We start from the raw sequence: 10,154 nt of genomic DNA on the forward strand, positions 1-10,154 counted from the left end.
GTCTTGTGGCTTGTTCATAAATAGCCCCATGTTTTTATGATATCTAAATAAATCTGTAAATATTTGTTTTGTATACATTACCTGATACTGTATTAGCTCCAAGAATGAGAATCCACCAAAACTATTCCTATGATATTTTTTTCTCCTTCTTGAGCCTTTCATATTTGATTTTCAGAAATGAACTACCTAAATACTGCATTGTTTGGAATCATGTAAGTATTGTACAAGGCAAGAGTACACAGTGTTTTGCTAGCAAATGCTGCAATTCCATGCTTTTTCCAGCATTAAACTGTCCTGGTTGATCCCTCTCCATCTGGAGTGACTAATCTTTACCAAAGATACAACAAAAACTGAAGAGGCAACCATTGAAACATTTACCTCCCCAGGAGCTAAGGATATAGCTGGCTAAAGTTCCTAAGCCAATAACTGAGTGGTGGGTTGTTTTTTTCCCCTGCATTGATTTATTTATCTGTTACTTTGGCCAAGGAGGGGTCTCAGGTTCTATGCCTAAATGTGTTACTAAAACTATACTGGGCAAAGGAGCTGTCTGTCTCACTATTGTGTGCAGAAATTAATTAAGTACTGTGGAAGGTTTTTCCTCTGATTTTTTAAAAGGAATTTGGACCATGTATTTCAAAAGAACAACAAACTGCTGGTGAAGAACAGTGCTAATCTGGATTGTGTTTTTGTAATTGTCTCAGATATGGTGCAAAGTGCTTCTGACTTAGATTTTTTTTTTCCTTGGGTAGCACAATACATGTTTCATTATGCAGATCAAAATTTTACAAAACATTTCACATTTTCATACAGAAAACATTCATGTTTATCATATTCTCTTGAAATGTCATAATTTGTGTATGCAATTCTTGAATGCCTTATGCTTTTCTATCTAAAATGGAACAAATAACAAATAGTTCACACCTTTTTTTCCCACCTCTAAATCTCTCTGTCAGTATTTCCCTGTTGTTATTCTTACCAGTGGATTAATTAGGAATTTTCTGGCCAATACATGCAGGTACTGACATGCATCACCCAGGAGCCTGAGCTTTGTTATTTGACCTAACAAATACAACCAAGATCTAGATCACAATTTTTGCTTTTGTGACTGCATGTGAGATCTAAGAATCTGAAACTCCACTCACACCGGACATAGGATTTTTCTAACAGGTTTTGATTGTTTTCAGGGCAAATCTGGAACAGGAATTCTAAATATTCTTGTAATGATTCAACGGTAGAGTAAATTGGCTTTTAAGTCTCTTTCTGTGAGTAAAAATGCCCATGTTGCTAATTTTTGTTAACTCACCATGTGAAAAGGCTGAAACAAGTGTTGTTACTGAAACAGGCATGCCGAGGCAGGACACTAATAGGCAAAAGGGGATAAAAAAGGAATTCTCTTTTTGCTGTATGTCTCCCAGTTTTTTATTCTTGTGGGTTTTCATTCCTTGTCGTATCAAGGAGATCAAGTATGTGCTTGTAATGGTGGGTCCTGTCAAACAGTAGCTGTCACACAACCTGCAAAGCTTTTACTCCAGCAAAGCCAGGCTTCCAAATGAATGCATCCTGCCAATGTTCTCTTTAGACAGACAGCAGATCCTGACTCAGGAGATGTTCCACTCCCTTAATCATCTCTGTGGCTTGGTGCTGCACTCTCTCAAGCAGTTCCCTGTCCTTGAACTGAGGGGCCCAGAACTTGGTCAGGAGAGCTCGAGCCTAGGGGTTGACGGTGCTGGATGGACGGAGGCCTCCCCAGATGCCGGCCACGGAGGGAAGAGAAGGGAAGAAGAAGCAGGAAGGAAGTTGTCATACAGGTGAAAAAGCACGTGATGTTTGAAAACGTCTTATGCGTGCCTTTGCCACCTTGGGCATTCCCTCTCAGATAAAAACGGATAATGGCCCAGCATATGTCTCAAAGACAACAAATGACTTCTTTGCCTTATGGGGTATAACACATAGCACTGGTATTCCTCATTCCGCTACGGGCCAGTCTTTGATGTCTTTGGTGTCCCTCCCCATGGCAGGGGTTGGAACTAGATGATTTTTAACAACCCTTCCAACCCAAACATCTATCATTCTATGATTCTAACTTCTACATGTCATAATGCCAAATATGAACCTTTCTTCCAGTCCTTGAGGACCATTTAAATCTTGATCAGACATGCATTTTTGCTTTTTCAGATTTTTTTTTTTTTAATATTGCGTACAAGATATTTGTCCAGATCGGAATCAGAACTTTCAGAAAAAGTTTAAGTCCACATTGGATCACATTCTTCAAGTTAGGGAGATAAGCAGTTTTCCAAGTGGGAGCTTTTTTCCCTTCTTTTTCAGTGTTAAGAGAAACTAGATCCTTGTTTAGCAGCCCAGCACAGCCAAAGTGTAGAATTATAGTTTGACTTAAAACAGGGTTTTAAATCTTCAGGAAGCTGAACTCTTTGTGAACTCACGAAAAAACGAGACTCAGAAAACAGCTCATTCATCTTTGTCAGTAAGACAAGAAGATGTTAAAAATAAACAACAATAAAAATATTCATTAGGAGTAACTGTGCCAGCAGAAAAATAGGAGGACTGTGTGCAGCTGGGACCACGGATTGTTTAATTTTGCCCTGCCTCCTTACAGGCAGCTAAAAATTCTGGAGAAAAAACCCCACTCTTTTCCCTGTCTCATGAAGCCTAGAGGAGAGGCAGTTCTGTCCAGTGGATTAATGGTGTGGGGGGAGTAACTTAGATCTAGAAACGACTGACAAGTCTCAAAACCTTAGCGACTATAAAGCCTATCTTTAATAGGGAGATGGAAGTTTTTATTAAGTCCAGCACTGTCCACAGTACGGATCCAATGAGAAGAAATTTGAGTTAAAAAATGACAGCTTTATGCAGTTTTACAAAAGTTATTTGAAGAGCATTTAAACGCATCACTAACAACAGACCTAGTTCAAAATATTTATCAGCAGTCATCAAGTACCAGTGTTTCAGAAAATACCAGTAACTGGTACCAGCAGAGGGGAAGTTGTGAAAAGATCAGATTCTTACGTAAGAAAAACACCCCAGCTGCTCAGTGTAGTCTTCATAGCCATCAGTTCTTTCCCTATTAATTAATAGTTTGGACTTCAACTGTAACCAGTCTTGCACAAAAATAAGTGGAACATGCAACATTAATAAAATTGTATCTTTATTTTAAAAAGTAATAGCCATGTATTTTAACAGAGAACTAACAAAAATGCAAGTTTGGTATTTAAATGTAAGCAGGGTGAAGCAAAGAGTTCTTGAAAGAAAACCACTCATTTTGGTTTAGAAGCACAAAATGGATGGCATACTGCAGCCACACCACTCAGCGTGGTTTCCTGTTTCCTACATATACACTGGCCTACAGTGCTCTTTCAGAACTGAAATCTGATCCACATACATTAAACTGCAGAAAGGTAGGAGGATCTCAGCAAGATCTCCTGGGCTCAGCACCAGAAGCAGTATTCTTGATAAGGGATTGTTTATATGGGCTTCACAAGACATAGTCACCTTCAACCCAGGACAGAGCTGGCCTTGAGAGGGAAGCCAGATTTGTACTTGAAAACACTGCATTCTAGGGCTGAGTGTTAGTGTCTTACTGCTGCCAAAGTGCTGTTGTGTCTGAAGAGCGTGGTCCAGAAGCAAAGCAATTTGCAGAAGGCTTCTGGAGGTGGACGGCCTGCATAATCTTTATCTGTTCAGAGCTATTTGTGGAAAATCAAAACTAGTGTTTAAACTGAAGGAAAAAATCTAGATGCACTTTGAGAAATGCACCCAAATCTGTGTAATCATGGTTATTTCTCATTAGATTAACTGGAAGCACAGCAGTAGATGTGTGATCATTGACATACGCATCTATGTAGCTGACATAACACTGAAAGCAGGATGCGTTCACATGCAAAAATTGAAAGTCAGCAAATCAGTCAATGGTAAAGGATTAGGTTACAGAGAAGGCAAATGTAAGAGCAATTGTGTTGAAGTAGATTCTGATTTTTAGATTGACTCGTGCTGAAATTTAACCAACACTATGATGTTAGCTGGCCTTACCTTTCCTTCAGTAAAATCCTGTCCCTCCCAAAGCCAAAAAAACATAGTCACTTTCTTGTTAAAGGCCCAGATTTTATCTTACGTCTTTTCAAGTCAGCAGATCTTTTCAGGATCAATGTGGAAAAGATCCTAAAGGACTAAGCACAAAAACTGCTTCTTCACTGTGTTAAATGCGCTGGTTATGCTTTTTTTTTTTTTTTTTTTTTTTTTACACCAGCAGAGTTGTTGCTGTGCTTTTCACCTTTTGCTCTCCAAAGGAGCCTGAGGGATTTTACATCAACAAAAACTACACACATATGTCTTGCCTAAAAGTTTACTACCATCTAGTAGTAACTGAAATAGATCTAACTTCATCAGCCTTCCTTATCAGTCCTACATCCCAGACCTTTTGTGATTTATCCTCAAGGATCTTTTAATTTTGCTGTGTTTTTAACTTTCCTATCACGTGACAGAAAAGGAACCACTGTCAAAGCTCTGCAGAGAAATAGATTACCTTAAACCGTTCTTTATTTCCTCTCATGAATTTCTGCTAAGTAATAAGCTAAAACAATCCAACTCTCACTTCCCTCTCACTAAAAAAAAACAACAACAAACAAACAAAAAAAGAAAGAAAACTAACAACAAAAACCCACAGAAAAATACAAAACCTTATCCTGCTTTCTCAAAGCTACCGAAAGCTTTCTGGTAGAAAAGAGTGTCAAAGCAAGTTATGAGATCATCCTCTGAACATCTATAGCTAGAGCAATGTCAGAAGATCATTATCAGGCAGCAGGGACACAAAAAAGCTAAAACCATTCAAGAAAGGCATTAGCCATGGGAGTAAGGTCAGCTGCTCTATCTACTGTACTGCTACTCCCAAAGAAACCAAGCAACAGGAGTCTAACTCACCACAGCATTCAATGAAGTTAAAAGTTTAACACATTCTGGTTTTCCATGTACCGTTAACTGGAAGTGCCAGACAATTCTCTCTGCTCTTGACAAGTCTCATCCATGCCATAAATAAAGGCAGCAAACAAGCAATGAATAGGAAGCACGGATCAGTTCATTTGCCTCTACAGTAGTTCTCAGACCTGTCAGCTGAGATCTGACTGCAGTCAGACCAAAGCACAGACTTCTTATTACAGATTAATGTTAAGGGATTTTCTTTGCCTTTCCCAGCTTTTGTATGCTGTCTCTGAGCCACCCTGGATGCTGCTGGCCCTCAGCATGGCTTCTGTAAACGGCAGCACAGTTCTCAATTCTTCAGCTCTGCAGCTTTGCGTCAGATTATCAGCTCTCTTGCTTAATTGCACAGTCTCTTACAGAGAAAATGTCCAGTATGCTCTGATATGAGAATACAGTGTCAGCATTTGACTTGGGTTCGACAACGATGCTCTCGATCCCATCCCCCTCCCACCCAGGTAGGGAAGGAGAGAGAGAAAAAGAGAGAGTCTTGGCTGGATTGAAAACTAAACTACACAGTTTTAATTAAACATTAATGATAAAAGAAAATATATACAGTTCTATACAAATATGTTCAGGTATGTGCAAAAGCCTCTTGCCTCTCCCCACCCCCAGCAACTCCCACAGCATCTCCTGAGCTGGGAACAGTCCCAAAAAGTCCCGGAGCTGCTGCTGGAGAAAGCACAGAGTCATGAGGGTCAGGAGAGCTCGAGCCTGGGGCTCAACAGTGATGGATGGACGGAGTCCTCCCCAGACGCTGGCCACGGAGGGAAGAGAAGGGAAGAAGAAGCAGGAAGGAAGTTGTCTTCTGTGATCTCTGACCTTCCTCTGAGCTTACGTAGATATATGGAATGGAATATCTCTGGCCAATTTTGCTGTCCATCTAGTTACAAACAGGACTCTTCTGCTGTGGTAGCCTCTGTGGCAGCAGAGCGAAGACTCGACCTTGGAGTTCCGGCAGTAACATGAACATTCCAGTGTTATTGGTCCACTAGCTGAACTATCCCGTTAGGGATAACTGTAAAGGAAAGGGTTCCTTTTCCCTGTCTTGAATACGTCACCCACAGAGGCACACCCAGCTTCCCTACTTGGCTGGGCCTTGCCCAGAAGCCGGGCTGGAATTGCAGCCAGGGGGGCTTCCAGCAGCTTCTCACAGGAGTCACACCTTGTGGGTCCCCCCCAAACCCTGCCACACTAACCCAAAACAAGGATTTTGGGTTCAAAAGAGACAAATGCCAGGTCAGTTCTGGGAGCACCCCAGTTTCCTCTGCTTCTGTCCTGCAAGACCAAGTGCTGGATCCTTAACAAAACCTTTTGCTGCTGCTTCAGGAATCGTCCCTCCCGTCGTCTTGGTTTACAGAACAGTGGACACAGTGAAAAGAGTGTAAATATAAAACATTGAAGCAAGTAAACAGTGTTTTAATTAAACAGTGTAAATAAAAAAACATTTAAGCCATGAAACAACAAAACAGTCAAACAATTAAACAGCGTAATCATCAAATATTTCAACAATTAAACAGTGAAACAGAGAAACTATTAAACTGTGAAACTATGAAAGATGTAAACATTTAACCAATTACACAATGATATAATTAAACAATGCACATTTAAAAGATCGAAGCAATGAAACAGCAAAACAGCCAAAAAATTAAGCAGTGTAAATATCAAACATTTAAAGAATTAAACGGCAAAAGGGTAAAACAATTGAACAGTGAAAATTAAAGCATTTAAACAATTAACCAGTGAAGTGGTGAAAAATCCACACTGAAAATATAACGTATTTAAACAATTAAACAGCAAAATACTGAAGGAATTTGGTGTAAATGTAAATCGTTTAAACAGCTGAACAGTGAAACAGTCAAACAACTGACAGGGGAAATATCAAACATTTAAACAATTAATCAGCAAAACGGTGGAAAAAAAAACCAAACAGTGAAAATATCAAACAACTCCAAAAGTGCATTTCCTCTAGCCCCTTCCTGGTAAGAAATTCGAATGCTAAAAATACAGGTTTCTTTGAATAGACAATATAGAATAGATTCTATAAAAACACCTAAAGAGGCAGACTTGCTGGATGTATAGACCTTTTTCATTCTGGCAAAGGGGAATCACCACATTCAAACACCTCCTCCATGTTGACAGTGTTGGTGAGGCAATCGCTTGTCCCTTCATCCCTGGGATTCTGCAGGAAGCAGCAGCCATGAAAGTTTTGTCCCAGCCCAGCTTGTTCTGATGGGATTGGGTGAGGAACCTGTCCCTGCCCCTGGGGACCTTTGGGATGCTGCCCATGGACCGCCAAGTCCAGGGCATGCATGACGGGGCTGGTTGGAGGCAGAAGGGCAAGATCCCCAAAAGCGGACAAGTCTGCGTTCAGGTTGGTGTTGAAGATGGCTTCCCAGTCCAAATCACCTTTCCAGCATCTCAGCTCCTCTTGCTCTTCCTGGGTGAACAAGGCCAAGTTGGAAAGCCAGACCACCCTGGCGGGTCGGTCGGGTGAGGGCTGCTGGCGCTTCTACCCTGCTTGGCCATCAACAGGATCCCAGGTCTGGCTGCCAGTGGTTTCTTCCAACTCTTCCACCAGCTGCTGTGACTCTCTGCTGACCCTGAGGATGTTAATGGGGGGGCAAACTGAAGCAGCTGGGCTGGCCTCACTCCGTGGTTCTTGCTGGGCTGTTTTTGTGAAGGCCGGGTGGATCTGCACGGGGGACCTCCTCTGCTCTCTGAAGGCACCCTTCTTGAGCTGGTCGCTGCACAGGGGATCGATCTTTCCCAGGCTCATCCTTCTCCCGGGGCACCCTGATGAAGCACTTGTGTGCAAGCATCGGGGTGTTCAGCAGCCCTGAACCTCGGGGAAATTCCCTCAGACCCCCGTGCCCAGTGTCTCCCAACCCTGGCAGGCTGGAGCTGCCCAGCAAGCTTTGCCCGAGCAGCCCGGCTGAGCCCTCAGCGTTCCTGTCCCACCACCCTCCCCTGCGAGCCTGCCGCTTCCCGCACACTCCAGCCCAGCCAGGAGCTCCTCCAGCTGCAGGTCAGAAGTGCTCACCTTCGAGATGACAGCCAAGAGCAGCACAGGCTGGCTTCCCAGGTTCACGTCTTCACCATGGTCCAGAGCCTCCCACAGCTCCCACGGCTCCATCCCGCTGGCAGCTCTGCTGAATATCCCCTCCTCCGTCGGTCCTTGCTACTGCAGGACGTCCGGCAGCTCCTGTGGCAGAGGCAGGAGGACAGCGACTTGGCTGAGGAGCTGCCTTCCAACAGCAGTGGCCAGAGCACTGCTCCCTTGCTGGGGTTGGAGAACCCAATCTGCCATCCCCACTGGGGACGCTGCCTGTGGAGCAGGCAGAGGGAGGGCTGGGACCCCCTGTTCAGGCTGGCTGACCTGGGTGGGCTGGGGCAGCACGTCATCCTCCCCGCAGAGCGCTGCTGGGCGCTGCCCAAAGAGTGTCCTGCTGCAGCCAGAGCCCGCCTGCCCTGCAGCCTGGGCAGGGGGCCAGGGCAGCCCCTTGCTCCTCCTCCTCCTGCTGCTGCTTCTGCTCTCTCCTGCTGCAAAGGAAAACCATTCAGAGTCCATCCATGGAGACCACCAGGCCAACACTCCTGAAGCCAGCCCTGCCTGCAGCTCGGTGTTGAGCACTGCAGAAGGACAGGCAGGGAGCCAGTGGCCGGAGCTGTGGCTCTGGCTCAGAGGCTCCCGAGAGCCGATACGACAGCAGGACAGCGTGTCCCAGCCCTCATCATCCTGCCCTCCTCCAAGCTGTGTCCCCGCAGAACCAGGTCCAGTGGCTGCTGCTCAGCGGGTCTCCTTGCTCCTCCTTGTCCCTTGGGCTGCTCAACCTGCATGGCAACACTCAGGAAACAAGTGAGTGCAGCTCAACCTCTTGCAGGAGGTTGCCTTTCTTTCCAAAACTCACCTGGTACACGGAGAAGTCCCCCTCTGCTGCTCGATGGGGATGTCTCAGACCCTTCCTTGGGATCAGCCTGCAAGAACCAGGCTGTGCTTGGAGCGCAGCCCCGCAGCAGAAAGGGCCACCAGCACCAGCAGCCTGAGCATGGCACAGCTGGGACCCTCTGCCCTCCCAGGCTCCCGGCCCCACACCGCGGGTTACTTCTCAGCACCACCAGCCTGGTGTTCCTGGTGGCTCCCCAACTCTCTCTGCTCCAGGAATGGCACCACAGGAACCTTCCTCCCCTCCCGCACAAGCTGATCCCACACAAGCTGATCCCTGTCACAGCTCCTTGCTGGCACCCGTACCAGCCCAAGGAAGGTGAAAGGCAGCCATGCTCACCTCCGCCTGGCCCTGCAACAACCTCTCCAGGCTCCTGTCTCTGAAGGTCCTCCACTGGGCAAGAGAGAAGGAGGGGAAGAAGGTGAGCAGTGATACCTCTGCTACTGGGCTGCGGGAGCAGGGCCTGGGGGGACAGAGCCCAGACCAGAGAGACACGGCATGGCAGCAGCTGAGCTCCTCCTGCAAGCCTCTGAGCAGTGGCAGGCAGGTCTCGTAGGCTCCCTTGGCTCCTTCTGCTCTGCTGTGCATCAGGCAGGGACAGGCAGAGAGCTGGCTGAGCCCCCAGCTGCCTCTTCCCTCTCTCCAGGCACCTCTGCCCAAGAGCTGCCGCAGCCACAGGGGCACTTCTCCCCAGCTGGGAGCTGCGCTGCCCCGTCCGGCTGCGCCTGCAGCCTCCCCCCCGCCTTACCCTGCAGGGTGCCCAGCCACAGCTCCTTCAGCACCGGGGAGCTGCAGGAAGAGAGGAGAACCAGCATCAGGCCCTGCTGCCCCCCAGCCTCGGGCAGAGCCCACGCACAGGGCGGCAGGGGCATGGCCGGGAACCTCTCCTGCCCGCCCGTGGGACGTGGCAGCAGGACTCACCCCAGATCAGCAGCGCAAGAGCCAGGGGGCCAGGCAAAGATGAGGGAGATCATGTCCTCATCGCTGCCTCCCTCCTCCTCTGCTTCTTGCTCCCGGGCAACCTCTTCCAGGTTTCACTTACTTCCTAATTGGTGGAGCCTGGAGATGAGACGACGTGAAGGCAGGAAGGGCTGTCCCACTGCTGGCTGGCGGCTTCACTCATAGGGACCAAGTCTGTGATTTCTGAAACGCACCATTACAAGCTGAACAGCTTTTGACAAGTCGCTAAATACACCGGGCTTGGTTGCCTTCCCCAACCCA

At 46.5% G+C, this 10,154-nt stretch overlaps 1 pseudogene; it reads right to left on the reverse strand.

The window, feature by feature from the left end:
• Positions 1-7,075: 7,075 nt before the first annotated feature.
• On the reverse strand, positions 7,076-7,808 carry LOC127396009 (forkhead box protein J1-like; annotated as a pseudogene).
• Between the last annotated feature and the right edge of the window lie 2,346 nt (positions 7,809-10,154).

Source organism: Apus apus, chromosome Z, assembly GCF_020740795.1.
Source record: "Apus apus isolate bApuApu2 chromosome Z, bApuApu2.pri.cur, whole genome shotgun sequence".
In the NCBI taxonomy this organism is placed as follows: Eukaryota; Metazoa; Chordata; class Aves; order Apodiformes; family Apodidae; genus Apus; species Apus apus.